The sequence below is a fragment of the Triturus cristatus genome, chromosome 9 (genome assembly GCF_964204655.1).
Source record: "Triturus cristatus chromosome 9, aTriCri1.1, whole genome shotgun sequence".
NCBI lineage: Eukaryota > Metazoa > Chordata > Amphibia > Caudata > Salamandridae > Triturus > Triturus cristatus.
This window is the reverse complement of record NC_140592.1, coordinates 1011307886-1011323497: the sequence shown is the minus strand read 5'-3', so window position 1 is coordinate 1011323497 and position 15612 is coordinate 1011307886. Positions and strand designations below refer to the sequence as shown.

Below are 15612 nucleotides of genomic sequence, written 5' to 3'. Positions count from 1 at the left end.
TTCCATGTGCAAAAAGGAAATAAACATGCTGTGTGATTTCACACTATTAACAACCTGTGTTTACACGTTTTTAGATTCTTTAACAGCGTTAACTCCAATGATGGGATATTCATTATATCTGCTTAGCCACCATTATGACTGTGAGCATTAAATATTTCCGTGATGGCACCATTCTCCCAGCTGTGATCCATGCTATAATTTCAAGCCTGAATGAATAATCAATACCTTATTTTCCTGTATCTGTCTCCTATAACGAAACAACCATGTAAAAACCGCATTAACACCGCAGAGCACATGAGGCAAAGACTGGACCGATCACCAAATTCTACAGCACAAACATACCTTCATTCACTTTGTTATTGTCATCAGCAGTAATTCTTCATCATATTCAAATTCAGTTGTTGGCGCTAACCTGAAATATAATTCAGACTCTAAGTATACTAATCCTGTATTTGTATTCATCCAAGGCAAAACACCAACAATTCCTAACCATCTCATAATCTCACCTGATTCTTCGTTTCTTTTACTGAAAATCGCAATCGTATCGTGTTCTCAATCTTTACCATGAGTATAAGTCATATAATCCTCCACAATCCCTGACGTACGGAGATCTAGAGGAACATAAATTCAAATTCTACCCTTAGAAATATTCTCAATAATCAGTATTACGTAAAAGCCACCATTGTCCAAGCTCTCCTACTTACTTTCTCAATGTCGAGGTCCCCGGATACAGGAACACACCCGTGTTTGCTGTTGCCGCGTTTGTTTATAGAGACCTATCCAAAATGGCGCTGGCAGTTTATTCGGGAGAGAAGTCACCTTGTTCATTTCTATAGTTTGTTATAAACAAACGCGGCAACAGCAAACACGGGTGTGTTCCTGTATCCGGGGACCACGACATTGAGAAAGTAAGTAGGAGAGCTTGGACAATGGTGGCTTTTACGTAATACTGATTATTGAGAATATTTCTAAGGGTAGAATTTGAATTTATGTTCCTCTAGATCTCCGTACGTCAGGGATTGTGGAGGATTATATGACTTATACTCATGGTAAAGATTGAGAACACGATACGATTGCGATTTTCAGTAAAAGAAACGAAGAATCAGGTGAGATTATGAGATGGTTAGGAATTGTTGGTGTTTTGCCTTGGATGAATACAAATACAGGATTAGTATACTTAGAGTCTGAATTATATTTCAGGTTAGCGCCAACAACTGAATTTGAATATGATGAAGAATTACTGCTGATGACCATAACAAAGTGAATGAAGGTATGTTTGTGCTGTAGAATTTGGTGATAGGTCCAGTCTTTGCCTCATGTGCTCCGCGGTGTTAATGCGGTTTTTACCTGGTTGTTTCGTTATAGGAGACAGATACAGGAAAATAAGGTATTGATTATTCATTCAGGCTTGAAATTATAGCATGGATCACAGCTGGGAGAATGGTGCCATCACGGAAATGTTTAATGCTCACAGTCATAATGGTGGCTAAGCAGATATAATGAATATCCAATCATTGGAGTTAAAACTGTTAAAGAATCTAAAAACGTGTAAACACAGGTTGTTAATAGTGTGAAATCACACAGCATGTTTATTTCCTTTTTGCACATGGAAGTAATGTGGGCTATTTAGTATGATTAAGGGGGTTTCTGTACTCCAATTTATATTGTCTATTACTTCCAGCCCTGAGGAAGTCGCATGGGTTAATCCCTTATCGACGAAACGTGTTGGGAGTGGAAGAATGTTTGTGAATTAAAGAACTTTGAAGATTCAATTTGAAAATAAAAGGAAGAAGAGAAGCCCACACCAAAATTTTTTTCCCATTTCGTGGTTATTACAAGAGACATTGATTATTATTTCACGTGTGCTTCAACAAAAGAAATTACACAAACTTTGTTAGTTTTTTAATTCAGATAAACTCTTTTCATACTTTAGAGGAAGCTGCTTAAGGGGTGTTGATTCACTGAAAAATTGGATCTATCATGGTGTAAATATGGAACATCTCTGGCGTTCGCCATACTGTCTTGTTTTAGATTATAAGATGCGATTTTGCAAGATACTGTTTTTATTATATATATAGTTTACAATTTGTATTTCTACCCCCATTATTCTCATCTTACCTTACAACCCAGCAGCGAATTTTAGTGTTGTAATAAGGAAGGAGGAAGTGGAAAAGAGAGGCATCATCCCAATTGTTTACACTTTCTGATCCCAAGTCATAGCTCCCAAGTTTGTGAGGTCAGTGGATTGTAAGAGGATAACCCAGAGGGTAAGCATCGCCCCTCCCAATTAAACTCCCACATCCGCTTTAAAAGTGAGGCTCCGCATTAAAGCATCGTCAGGAGTGGAGTTTCGAGAAATGAACATCGAATGGCAGCCCCTCTGTGACCACACAACTACCAATCCTAAATGGAATACTTAAAAGTGGATTGAGAATTCTTGTTCACCATCCTAAAAACTATGCCTATCCTGTTTGCCTTTCAGTACCCGCGCATAATTGGCAATTCCCACTTAGTTTCCGGTTGCATGCACATAATTGCTAGCTCCCAGTAAGCAGACATTGCAGTTCACAACTGACAGAAAATATTGTGTCTAGTTAGAAGCGGGTAATGAGTCCCCCATCTGGTAACATGTCACTTCCTGAGCTGTGCCCGAATGTGTACTTGTGGGGCAGGTATATATACAGTTGATGACACGGATGACATTAGCTACTTATGGATGGACGCAAGAGGTTCACTCGCGTCTAATGGACACTTTAGTTAAGACCCTACTGATTGAATAATATAAATGAGCTTGTAACAATTATTTTTGCTTACAGAATTATCTGATGGTCGTCTTTTTTTTTTTTTTTCCTTTCTTGGGGACACAATAGGAGTGAGGATAGAGACTGACCAGCCCCTTCAATGCCCTTTCTGCTCCCACTGAGAACCCAACAAGAAGAGAAGGCCTAGAGGTGGTGACTGGAGGGGAAATGGCATGGGAGTCCTCACACCAATATGACTTCCGGATCCCACCTCCAGTTCCAGATCCTAGTTTGAGGCTGCAGTGGGAAGAAACATGGTTAGAGGAGAAGGTGAGTGCACAGAATAATACTGTCAGTCATTCTCCATGCTCACACACCGAGTCTTCGTGCAGGATACTGAAGAGGCAGATGAATACCCTCCCACATCTACCAACCTGTGGCGCTCAATCCTCTTGCAACCTACACAAGACCTAGTCTATTCCTATGCAGTGGATATCGGTGATGATGCAATTTGCTTGTGCGAGCACCAAACAATGAGACACTCTTCTCCTACTGTATTTTCTAGTAGAGCTTAAAGCCAGGGTTGGACGGAGGAGCAACTGGAATCTGGTCACTTTTGCAGGTCTTCCTCTTACTTCATCTATGCTTGATAGGCTCAGTTCTCGCCGAGTTGGAAGGGGAGAGATGTAGGTCAAGGGTAGGTTTTGACGAGACATTTCCTTTCGCAGTCCAGTCTTTATTTATAAATTATATCCCAGCATTCAATAGGAGGGACAGAGTGTGGTGGGAGGAACTGAAAGGAGTGGTGTGTTAGCACACATCCCTTCCGGTTCTTATCTAAAAGAGCATCCCTGGCATCTAATGGTTGGGAGTGACACGGTGCCCATTTAGGCATTCTTCTTTATGTAGAGCAAGCTAGAATGTTTACTTCTGGCCCAACTCAGTGGTACGCAGTTAACCTCGCTGTTGAAGTCCGCAGCATAATGGGTGAATCAAGAGAATTTTCTGCAGCAAACCAGGTCTCCTTTGAGGATCGGAGCAAGGGGCGGTAGAGGGATTAGTTGCCAGTTGTAGATGTTTTAACCAAGGTCCTGCACTGACTCTTATAGGCTTGAAGTCTGAGATATCTGATTGGTTGTCCTAGGCTCAGTGTTGCAGTGAATGTGCAACTAAACATGATTTATAACAATGATAAATTATCTTTATATATATATATCGCTTTCTTCTGCATTTTGTCATTCGTTAGTTCTATACTAGCAAGTCTTAAAATGCAGGTAATTCTCTGGCTGGCAGATTATTTCTGCATGCATGGAGACAAAGCCTGTTGATGATACTGAGCAACTTAAACCCACGTGCCTGAAGATGCTCAAGTCTAAAATATGGATTAGGTTAAGAGAGTCTGCAGTGAATAGAGAGCAGTGGAAGGAAAGGGCTATCTTTGGTGGCTAATGGTGACAAAAGTCCAAAGGCCAATTAAAGAAATAGAAGACCAAGAAAAAGATCACGTTCGAGGTAAAGAAATCCATGTTACAAACGTCATTGAGAATTCAACAGCCTACAGTGGTTTAAGCATTGCTAAGAAGAGGTCATTTGGAGAGTGAGTGTGGAAGATGTTTCAAGGTATGGTAAGGGGCATGGTTCTGGAGTTTAAGGAAGATGAGACTCCCAAACAGCTGTTGCATTGTGAGGATTTTGTACAGTTTGGTGTGATATTGTATTAATAGTTTTCCATTAATCACCATTAAGATTTTAGCAGATGGTAGGTCCCCAATCCCGTTTTTGCCTCGCGATGTATTCAAAATTGAGCTTGGTGGTCGTCGTAGAGATTTGGGAGATGCAAACATCAACCCACCTGCTTATGGCAGTGACCCCAATGAGAGTTCCAATCTCCGGTTACATTTTAGAAACCCATAGTTTGGGCAAAGATGTATGTCTCTGAAATGTAAAGTTTAGGAACATCAACAACCTTTAACGGTGGTTCTGAGACCAAGAACAAGAATTATGTATGGACAAACAGTTAACATGGTAGAATGTAGCTTAGCTGTATGTAGATTTATTTGCACACAGTACTAGTAAATTGGTGCATATAGTGAGCCATATATCCTCAAAGGAGAAAGACCATAGTAGGGTTGTTTATTTGAATATGAGGAAATTGAACCTTAAGAACCGTGGTGGTGTCTTACATCAATTGTTGCACAAAAACAACATGGGTGTTTGGCCATCTGATGTGATTTTAATTAATACATCCGTGTTACTTGCCCTCCACTTCCAAACACTTTTGAACTCTGTCCCATAGTGAACAAGCCAGAATAGTTTAACAGGCATAATCTACCCTCTACATGCCATCAGATCACGGTCTATCATGAATCGTGTCATGAGAGAAGCTTTGAATTGGCACCGGCAGACTACCGTACCAAGAGCCTCTTCTGTGTTTCCACGATCCATGGCTAAGTGATTTAGAGAGGAAATTGTACGTCAAACGTCAGAAGAAATTTTTGGGTGCTAAATCGGGTGAGGACCATAACAGACCATACCATGTAACAAAACTGAGGTAGACCGGTTTAACCATAGAAATGTTAAAGTACCCCACAAGGTGACTTGTGTACCGTACAAGTGGCATCCTGACTGCAAGAGGAGGTTTAACAAAGTAAAACGTTGTGGAATCAGTGGTACCGGGATCAGAGTGGTAGAAGAAAGACTACTCTAATTTCCTAACTTAAATAAATATCATTCAAAGTTCTCTAATAGACAACCTGGGGGCTGCTGCAAGCAGGGGTGAGCTTTTGAATCTAATGAGCAATGGGGGACAGTTTAGGAAAAAAACGAAGATTGATAAAGAAAAATATATGGAGTACACGCATCTCACATGCAAATTTTTCTCTTTTTTGTTTCTTGTTGGTGTTTTCTTGTGTGGTGATATGCGGCCACAGCTTCCTTCAAAGCTCCACAAGGTGTGTTCAGATTGGTAACAACAAACGCATAATAAACATGGGGAACCAGAACGCTTGTGCAAGTCCAGTTTATTTGTTGCTTTCAGTTTCATACCAGGAAAGTTCCTGGGGAGGGTATGGCTTTCGGCTACTCAGCATACAACGATTCCAACTGTGGGTGCTAATGCCCACTCTCTTCTGGGAAGGGGAGCGCCATGAATCAAGTTGAAAACAGAAGAGGAGTCATAATTGTTTATAAATTGTAAGCTTAATTGTTCCACAATCTTGTGGTCTTCGTCAATATCAACCCTTCTATGTTGTTGGGATGTTCACATTTCTAGAGCATTCTTGAGAAGGCTTCTGTACAAGATAACTCGTGGAGCACTCCCTGTCTGATTACATGGCTAATGATTATGCAAGAGTAACGTACAATACGTGGAGGTGTGCAAAATTTGGCAGCGGTCTGTGGAGGAGAAATTCAGGCTGGGAAATTGAATAATGGGTATATTTGGAGGCATTTGACAGCAACTGTGATTGGTTCAGTACTTAGTCAGAATTTGTATTTATATTCATTGAGGAGGAAATTGCATTTCAACAAGAAAGCATTTGTATGGAAAAAATGCTTATGCAAAGAGATCTGCGGTAAAGTGATCAAGACCGCCAAAGTTCAGCCATAATAACTGTATGCGCAATAATACATTTCCTTTTCATTTGCAGCTGGACATGCTTAACACTTTCCTAGTGTGCATGATTTGCCTGGCCAACCTTTCCCCTCACACTCTCAGACAGCTGGAAATTAGATTGAAGAGTAATCTTTCTGTTTCATGTTGCTCTCCTTCCTTCTCACTCACTCTTCTGTCTTCATCTTTCCTTCTACCCATCTTTAGATCTAGAACAGCCTATATACTCTCTCACAATATCTACTCTCTCTAACTCATGGAGGTCTACCTCACCTGTCTCAATACCTCTCTGTACTCCACATCACACTAGCCCGGTCTCGTCTCTTTCTCCCACTCTCTGTGTCAACTTTAAATATCTCTCCCTCTCTACACTCTCTCGCTCCCTCAGCTCTGCTCTACCTCACCCCCTTTGTGTATCCCACTGCTCTGACTCCACCTCACACCTATGTATTTCTCCTCCATCTATTTCACTTATTTCTTAACTTTATCTCTCCCTTTACCTCACCCCTCTATCTCTCACTCTCTTTTTCTATGATTTACTTCTGTCTCAGCCCTCACCACTCTCTCGATTACCTCTGTCTCAATTCTACCTCATCCTCACATCTCTCCAACTACCTCAGCATACTCTACAGCATCACACTCTTTCACTAACTAGCCTCTCAATATACTTCACCATTCATCTGGTACATCACCTCCCCGCTCTCTTTCTCCGTCTGTTCACTCGACCTCCCATCTCACTACTATACCCCTTTCTCCCCGCTGCCAATATTCTACCTTTACCTCTGTTTATGTATGTATAAATAACTCTCCTCTTTTTCACACGCATCTCCCTCAGCACCCATTCTCAATTTCAACTCAAACCGTCTACCCTGCCTCTCTTTCTAACTCTCTCGCCTTAGAATTTCTCCATCTCATCTCCCTGTCACTACCTCTATCTCTGCTTCACAACGCTCACTTTACTACACCCTCTCTTGTTCCATCTCTATATCATCCTCTCCTTACTTTATCATCTTTATCTATGTCTCCCTATTTTTCCTCCATGTGCTCTATACCTCATTTCTGCTTCAGCCCTTCACCCCTCTATTTCTAGGCCTCACTTTGCCTCTCTCTTCCATTTACCTGACCCATCTTTCGATACCACTTTCCAAATTGCCCAATCTCTACCAATCAGTTATTTCTTCCTTTCTTCTCTCTGTTCCTCTCACTACCCTAGCGCCCTCTAGCTGTCTACCTTTATGTGTTTCTAACTCTTCTCTTTCTAACTTACATCTCCCAATAACTCACCCCTCCGTTTATCCAACTCTAATCAACCTTTCTCCCTATCTCTCTCACACTAATCTCATTATCTATCTGATTATCTACCTAGCTCTCTGTATCTCTCCTTATTTTTCCTTCTGGCTACCTTTCTCTTCTCCCTTTACCTACTGTGTCTCCCTACCTTGCCTTTTTTTCTACTCCAACTATGTCTCTCCTTCACCTTATCTGTATGTTGTCCTTCTCCAGTCTCTTTCTCTCTCTTCTCCCTCTTACTAACTCTGAGGTTAGAGTCTGAGGTAACTGTCTAGCCAAAGAAGTGCACACATAAATAGAAAAGAAGAAGAACAAGGCAGGGAAAGAGAATCAAGGAGAAAAGTAGGAGATTTCACCCAATGGAATGGTGAAAATCCTCAGAGCAGTGCTTTGATTTCCACTGCTGCAGCAAGAACCGCAGTAGCGAAAGGGGATTTATTAGTGACTACAAATTTTAATTTATAATTCCAAGTGCTATCGGCATATATCTTATTGTATCATTACTCATAAGTCCACCAAACAGCCACCAATTCAAAATGACAGTATCTTTCCTATAAAGGGAGGAACAGGCTGGTTAGACTCTGAATTCCATGTAAAATGTTTTTGGAACAACTCCCAAAATAGATCCTTATGTAAAAAGAAATGATTTTATCAATGCTTGTCCAAGTTTTCGTTTGGTACTATTTGGGTGGAGGACACTAGGTAACTTAACTTTTTTCTTTTTGTGCCTGTCCCCAAATCTGACATTTTAATGTATAATTCAAAAGTGTTTGGCATCACAAGGGTTTGAGTCGGCTGAAAATGTACAGTATGTTTAAAGCTGTTTATAACCAGTGCCCCAAAATATAACTTGCATGAGGCCCCAAAATCCATCACGATGGTACTCTTCTACATAGTAAACTAATATTACAAATTAACAGGATTGGCTTGGTGGTTGCTGAAAGGCGTGAAGTTGAGGACCATGCTAACCACGAGATGAAGGCAATTAACAAGACAGCACATACATTAATGATCCCTATATTGTGTGTTGAACTTTATATATTTGACTTCACATGGTAAGTGGGAGAGCAAGGAAAGGGAAGGATGGAGAGATTAATATATTGAGTCAAGCATGTCCGACTAAGCAGGAGTCACAATTGAATAGCTGGGTTTTGACAGCCATTTTAAAGCCAGAAAAAAATACTGTATGGCCTGGTCATCGAACAGGAGGGCATTAAAAGGGCCTGACCAGAAGCTGGAAGCAATGATAGTGGAACTGTATTCATGGGAGTTAGGAAACAGTAAGTGGGGAAGGTTAGCACATACGTCACGAAGGAGTGGTGGGAGAGAATTAAAAAAAAAAGTAAGGGGGTATAATGAGGTTATCATCTTAAACACCAAGGTTGTTCTGTACTGGACATACAGAAAACCAATAGGCCAGTTATTGGTCGGCTGGTGCAATTAAGGGGAAAGAGAACCTATTTTGGGGACACATGCATACGCTAATACAGTAGCCAAGTTGGTTGTAAAGAGTAGACTTCCGCAGTGTGGATCAGTATGTAGGGGCAGATTTCACAGATATGTTTGTAGTTTGTATCTATCACCATTAGCCATGGTACTGATGAAGGAGTCTAGAAGAAGGTTCCTATCTTGAATAACACACTTTCTAGTGGATACTCTATTTAACAGCAGAGTTGTCACCTTTAGAATTTTCCCCAGGCACCAGACTGAATGCAGAAGTTTTTGCAGCAGTGCTCCCGTGAGCCACTAAGTGACGTTGAGCCGCATATAAGTGCCACAACTGCGCACCAATGTCAGTTTCTTGCTTGACTTGTTCTGCACCCCCTGACATGGAGCACAAAAGAACCGTTGGTACCTGTTTTCAGATCTCCAATTTGGGACCTTTTTAAATGGCAAAAAGGGAGGCCCCACCACAGAATGGGGAGGCAGAAGGGCGTGAGGAGTCTGCTGTTCGAGTATTCACTAGAAAGCGCGTCAATGAAGGTAAGTAACTTGCTCTTCTAATGGATACAATGCAGAGGACTATCGACATTGATAGTCATTTTCTGCACTGCTTTACCGTTCTTTAACCCTCAAAACCCCACAAAAAGCGGATTGTCCACTTGATGGTCCTTGGTGTGATTGATGTAAAAGCTTAAGGGTCCAATGGATGTAAAATCTTAAGGGTCCAGCCAATTGGGTATCTCCTCCTTTTTTGTGGGGTAAGGCGGAGAAAAGAATGTTGAGGGGGCGATGGATTGCCCACCGTTAAAAGGAGTCACAAGTTTAAGTAAAAAGGCCACCCTGGTCCTGAACAGCTATTTGGCTGCGAAAAAGATTGCTACTGTGAGAGGAATTGTGCGCTAAAGTTTTAATAAACCGTTTTACAGATAACACCGGTTTCTGTGGACTATCAACAAATAATACTTAATATGTAATAGCACAATCACAATAATCGAAGTCAAAGAGATGTCTGAAAGAGAAAAGGCATAAAACACGAATTTCGTATAAAAAAAAGTTTTTATATAATGTAATTGCATTATTTTAAGGAGGAAAGAACAAAAAAAACAATAAAACATCCAATTGGCCTCAAATGTGTTCCAGTATCCAGGGTAAATGGACTTCATAGATGGGTGCCTGTCAGCAAGGATGACGTCCACAACCTTAGGTGGTAAATCAAATGCAGTCAACTCTCGCACTCAGTCTCCATGCATGGAGATGTAGATTCAACAGCTTCAGGTGCAAAAGCCTGCCCTGCTGCTGCAACAGTATTTCCTCCAGAAGCGGTAGCTTGATCTGAGGACAGATGCTCATGCCCATAAGTTACGGGTAGCACACTCTTCGGCCCAAGCCAGGGCCACTCGGATTACATGGGTCCGGTTGTTCCTGATCTTCTTCAGAACTCGTAGTGTATCTCTTTCGTTTGTTGGTCTGCACTGTCCTCGGGCTAGGGAGAGGCTTGGCTGCACCTTAGCCGGCGGAGGCTATTGTCTGATGGAAACCGTTCGCCGCACCACCTGCCACTGTTGGCCGGCCATGCCAGGGAGTAACGATTAGTACCTGTCAAGAAGGAAGGATGCAGTGTTTTTGTTGGCACCCTGCCAGAGAGCGGAAGGGTTGACTCGGTCTCCTGGGTCTCCCTAGTAGAGGACCTGTGTGAGACTTGCACTCCATACCAAGACAAGCCTGTTCGTGACCATCCCTCGACAAATGGGTCCCCTCCAATATGGGACATCTATGGCGGATCACCCAGCCTTCGACACGTCAGTAAGTGCTTCTCTTTCTTTTTCCCCTGCATTAGCGTCCAGATATTATCGGTGCAAATGGTCCGCCCAATCCCTTTCTCTACGGACATGCCTTACAGTAGCGCAGGAACATGTATAATTTTCAGACTTGTAGAATGTATTGCAACCCATATTTTCCTAGTGAGATGTAGGTCCTTCCTAGAAGTCAGTGAGAGCGGTGCCGTATTCGCTTGGCACTGTGGGATCTTATGTTTCTTGGAGATATCCCATCTACTAAGGTATGAAACTGTGATGCCTGTGGATCATGGTTTGGCAGACTTGAGTTCATCTCTGGAGCAGATCTCTGCTAACAATCACCTTAAAAGGGTTTGTATTCGCAAATGACTTGAAATATTACATTGTATGTATGGACTTGCTACACGGCTCCGGTATCCATGTCGACGTTTATTTTATTTGAGAGCTTTATGAAGATCGTAGGACATGGTTCATTTTATTCGTGTGACTTGGCTTAGTGAACCAGGCGTACATTAAGGGAATTTTATAAATTCGTTTTTTATTCTAGGCCCCTAAACCACCCCCCCCCCCCCAACCCACCAAGGGTCCTTTTCTGGCTGCTATCCAGACACTACCTTTGTGTAAAGCGATGCTTTTCGCAGCAGATGCCACTAAAGAAGTCTCCCAGAACATGGGCACGATGAAGTCATAGTTAGAAATTGCTTGAATAATTAAATCGTTACGATTTTACATAAAAGAAAAATACAATTAAAAAAAGGATAAAATGCAGATGTTCACAATTACATTTTCATTAAGTTAATAATTGCACAGCTCAAAGTTTACAAGCATGGAGCTGCTATAGTTCATGACTTCACTGCTGTAGATTCACTGTATGCCCCAAATGTGGTCTCATCGTGCAGAACAGTATGTAGATCATTGCTAGTGCCGCATTCCTGAATCAAGGCATATAAAGGGTGATTGACTGTTCACATTATATTAATTCTTTTTCACCTTGACTGCAAAACCCCCCAAAAATTGTCTGCCATCACTTTTTCTTTTTTACTACAATAAAAGCTTTATTTGGGGGTTTAATATTTAATGCAATTTACACTTTTAAATTACAATTACATTTTTTAAAAACACATATACATTCATATTTACAATGCCAATAGCTCTAAATCAAACCATTGCGAGACATATTGCATTTTCAATGCTTGTTGGATACTAGCTTCATTTTTAGCCCCCAATTTCAAATTCCTTCACATGTACAGAACATTCTAAAATGTTCAACTGTACAGTTTGCTTCTTTATGTATATATACGTTCTTAATCTACTAATATTATTTAAATTATTTTAAGCAGACGCGGACTCCCAGGGGTCCACAGACCACAGGTTAAGAATCACTGCTCTAGCAGATTGACCGTCCCAACCTGAGGGGCATGCATTGAGGATCAGAAGTATGCATAGAGGAACAGAAGTATGCTTAGAAATATTTATGACTCCCCATCCTTACAAATCCCTGATGTAAACCTTCAAAGTTTAGCTTAATAATGCTCAAAAAGTATTTTGTGAATGAGACCCATGGCAAAGTTGAACAAAAAGGAAGCAATATAAAGCCATAGTCCACAAGAATACAAACCTGAATAGAGAAAGAAATGCAAACCTCTATGTAGGAAGACAGATGGGGAGTATGGGGACATTTCGAATTAAAAAGCATAACTTTACTCCGTGTTCTATTTTCAGTTGCTCTATAGATACTTGCATGTGTGACATGTTTAGTATGCTATAGTCTGTCCTCTCTTGAATAAACCTTATTTAAAACATATAATTTAGTCTAATTACAGGCCCATTCCTTTCTTCCAGCACACGTTCTTAACACACTTGTTACTAGTTTAATTGTTTTTTTAAGCTTCTAAGTTCTTGTGTCACCACCAAGGCATTTGTCTCGTTTACTGCATTGAGCCAATCGGGGTGGCAGTCCTAGATGAACTTTGAGGTCTGTAGATGACCACAGATTTACAGACTAATATTATTCGATCCATCACTGACTTTAGACTCCGTCACTCATTCTATCCTTTAAGATTTCATGCAAAAGGGCTAAAAACTGCCCTTAACTGGATCTCTCAGTTTTTGACCATTGCCTGTTGGTTCACTCCCCTGAAACACAGCCTCTTTCTGTCCCCCTTTTTGTGGGATTCATCAGGAACATCTTTGACCTTAGTTTTAGCCCATATCTATCTATGGCGATTCTTGTATGATCATTTGGGTGTGTTGCTTACACCGACACTCCCACCACCTTTGATCATAATATTGACATGTGAACCATCACAAATGATTTTCAAAACAGTGTGTCAGCCATGTTCTATGCGTGAGCCCAAATTCTCTTAAGGGTAGTTCATGAAAATATAATGCCATGTTCTTATGTAGCCCCTGATCAATCTGTGGTTTTGCTTTTTGTATGACAGCAATAGATTCTCCACCCTTTCTAGTGTCCTCTCTGGAGAATGTTTGATTTAAAATTGTCCCTCATGGAATCTCCTCACAGTGGATCTATTGTGTCTACCTTATTTTTAGTTTTCACCTAGACCGCATATGTGCTGTCTCTGCAAGACTTTTGTTTGCATACCCATACCTTACTTCTTTAGCTTCAGCATCGCTCTCACATGCTTTGCTCTCATTTGCTTTGCTTTGCTTCATTTGCTTCACTCTCATTTGTCACAGCATGTGGGCATCAAGTACTCTTCTTGTGTTTGGCCCTCCCCCAGAGCATGGACTAAAGACTTGTATCCTTCAACTGCTCCCTTTCTTGGAGCTACTTTTTTATGTTCAAGCGCTCCATATGACTGCTCGTATTTTCAGCCCATCTCCCTTGTCCCTGTAGCTCCTATTCCCTCCCACGTGTCCCACCTTCATGTTACTACTTTCCCCAAACCCTGCACTCAATGCCACTGCACTCTACTCTACACCACTCTACTCGGCACCACTCTAAATTACGCTACTGCACTCTATGCCACTCTGCTCTACTCTGCACCACTCTTCTACGCCACTATACTGTATGCACTTGCTTCACGTCTACGCTGCTCTACTCTACACCACTCTACCCCACTGCACTATTCTATGCACTGCTCTACGCGACTGCACTTTGTGCCACTTTACTCAACGCCATTCTACTTAACGCACCTACACTTTACGCCACTTCACTCTACACCCCTGCACTCTACTCTATGCCACTTCACTCTACACCCCTGCACTCTACTCTTTGCCACTTCACTCTACACCCCTGCACTCTGACACACTGCACCACTCTAATCTACACCACTGCACTCTACGCTACTGTACTCTATTGTGCACCACTCTACTCTGTGACACTGCACTCTATGCCACTCTACGCCACTGCACTCTACTCTGCACCACTTTACGCCACTGCACTCTACGTTGCACCACTCTAGATCACTGCAGTGTAAGCCTCTGATCTCTACTCTGCACCACTCTACTCTATGCGACAGCACTCTACGCTACTGCATTCTACTCTGCACCATTCTGCTCTACGACACTGCACTCTATGCCACTCTACTCTGTGCCACTGCACTCTACCTCACTCTAGTCTGCACCCCTCTACTCTATGCCACTGACTACTCTACACCATTCTTTGCAACTGCACCCTATGCCACAGCACTCTACGCCACTCTATTCTTCTGTGCACCACTGTACTCTGCCACCACTCTACATCACTGCACTCTGTCTCTGCTCCGCACCACTCTACTCTAGGCCACTGCACTCTGTCCCACTCTACTTTATTCTGCATCACTCTACGCCACTGCACTCTGCTCCATTGAGGTTTTCACCACTTTAAACCACTGCAATCTACGCAGCAGACCTCTACACTGCTGAACTCTGTTCATATCCATGAGTATGTCATTACACACCATGATATATGCAGGCTCCACCACGGCAATACCAATAAATGCAATGCTGATGCCCGTCATAAAATGTGCTTGCATAACACTGTCGATATCAGTAGAAACAATGTCATTGTATGCCATAATCTATGCACGCATAGCAATGTCAATCTCAGTAAAGACAGTATCACTGTATGCTATGGCAACTGTATGCACAATACTGAGGATGTCGGTAAAAATGATATCAATGACCGCCATGTTGATTGTACACATTTTGACAAACTCATATCCTTGCTGTCGGATTCACCCAAGGTGACCTCCCCATCAACCCGAGTCAGAGATACGTGTTAAGACAGGTCCTGCGACCCAAACCTGAGCCTACCGATTGACAGGTCACAGGTGGGGGTTACACTTAGCCCAAAGACAAATGTGCATCCAGGCAAAACCCTGATAGATCCCACAGATAGGCAGTTACACAACAAACAGGTCCGAGGAAATTGGCTCCAATAAAACTCATTTGGCCTAAGGCGCACATTCCCAAAATACCACAAAGATAGATGCCGCATAAAGTTAGGAACAGCCAGCCAATAAAGACACAGTATACGCACCTCACGTAGTGATCACGCACTCCCCACACGGACATCTGGACCCATACAAACTGGCCCACAATAGCTCAACCTTTAGGTAGAGAGCCACCTGTCTCCCTCTTATCAGGTGGATGTACTTGTTGTTGATGACTATGCCAAGAATGCCAGATTGGTTTATTGTACCTCACGAATGGTATAAATGGTCGGCTAAAACATCTGTACAATAAGACTTTCTTCAGACACTACGCTGTTGATACTCTCCCGGCT

General features: G+C 42.0%; 1 long non-coding RNA gene across 2 annotated transcripts in view; it reads left to right on the top strand.

Annotated features, from left to right (window-relative positions):
- Window positions 1-15612, top strand: part of LOC146799214 (uncharacterized) — a 282894-nt gene that overhangs the window by 44000 nt on the left and 223282 nt on the right. For both annotated transcript variants that reach the window (XR_014968869.1, XR_014968868.1), the window contains exon 2: window positions 2871-3071. This is a non-coding gene — a long non-coding RNA (uncharacterized LOC146799214). The remainder of the gene's footprint in view (window positions 1-2870; window positions 3072-15612) is intronic.